Source organism: Octodon degus, unplaced genomic scaffold (genome assembly GCF_000260255.1).
Source record: "Octodon degus isolate 3935 unplaced genomic scaffold, OctDeg1.0 scaffold00018, whole genome shotgun sequence".
Classification (NCBI taxonomy): Eukaryota; Metazoa; Chordata; class Mammalia; order Rodentia; family Octodontidae; genus Octodon; species Octodon degus.
In genome coordinates, this window is record NW_004524594.1 from 6,550,724 (window position 1) to 6,552,052 (window position 1,329).

Below are 1,329 nucleotides of genomic sequence, written 5' to 3' on the forward strand. Positions count from 1 at the left end.
GGAAGATAATGCCATGTATTTCAACAAATACTGTAAAATTCATATCACTTTTTAAAGGAAATTCTGTATCACTTGTAGTCTTCTCTGGTTTAATTCTAGTCAGTACTCTCTTTCAAAACTAAAAAAATTAAAAATTCCTCCAATCAAAAGATAGTGTGGGGCCAGGGAGATGGCTCAGTAGAAAAAGCGCTTCCCTGGCAAGTGCAGGGTCTGAGTTCAATCCCTGGTTCCACCAAAAAAAAAAAAAAAAAAAAAAAAAAAAGATAGTGTGCATTTCTATTCTTCATGAAATATCAAACTGGTCTTATCATTTCTTTTGACCAAATAGATAACTAAGAACTGACATTTGAAACCTTTGAAACTTAGGCTTTTTCCTCTTTTGGCATTGGGACTTGAGCCCAGAAGCTTCACACATGCAGGGCAAGTGCTCTGTCCCTGAGTTGCATCCCCAGGGATCAAGCCTGGTAGCAAATAAGTCATACAGTTGCTAGTACTTTCTTGTGCTCAGCAGAAGCCTTACTTCTAGGGGCTTATCTTAGACTGTTAAGATTTATAGATGAATGGAGCAAGACCTAGCAAAATGATAAGCCGTCCACAACATTCCAGCCCCAGGACAGCACCCAGCAGATGCTGGCAGGATGAGCAACTCTGGTCAATATAAAGCAACACAAAGTTAGACAGAGTCCTGAAGATGGCCTTGAGGGTTTATGTTTGTTTAAAATCATCAAACCACAATACAGCTTATTACATAATAATAGATAACCAAAGCACATACATATTATAAAAACATGAATAGGAAGATGTTAGGAGATTAGGCCATGAGACTACCTATTTTTAGAGGACTACCCGTTTTTGGAGGGCTACCTGTCTTTACCACTTGCCTCATTATAATGCCTTTGTGATCTCAGCAGGGACAGCACATGCAACAATAGGAAAATGAGCACAGCTTATGCCTTACTGTCAGTTTTCTGCTGTGCCACTAAAATATAAAACTACCCCAGGGATGGTGATGTTTTGGCACAGGCTAAGCTTATAGAAAAAAAATCATTCATGGACAGCGCCAACTCCAGAAATCAGCAAGGGAATAATCACCGAACATCTTCATTGAGTTCAGAATGCCAACTAAGGGAAGCCGTGTAAAAGTCTCCAGGGGACACAACCAAAGGGAAAAGGGGAAATGTAAGTCAATATCTTCGAGCAGCAGATATTTGGGAAGAAGTTTCTAGAGCTCTGAGTGTATTCTGAGTGGTGTCCTCTTCAGGGCAAGATCCTCTTTTCAGTCCTACAGGAATGGCACATACCTCGGTATCCCCAATTTCTCAAATTCTG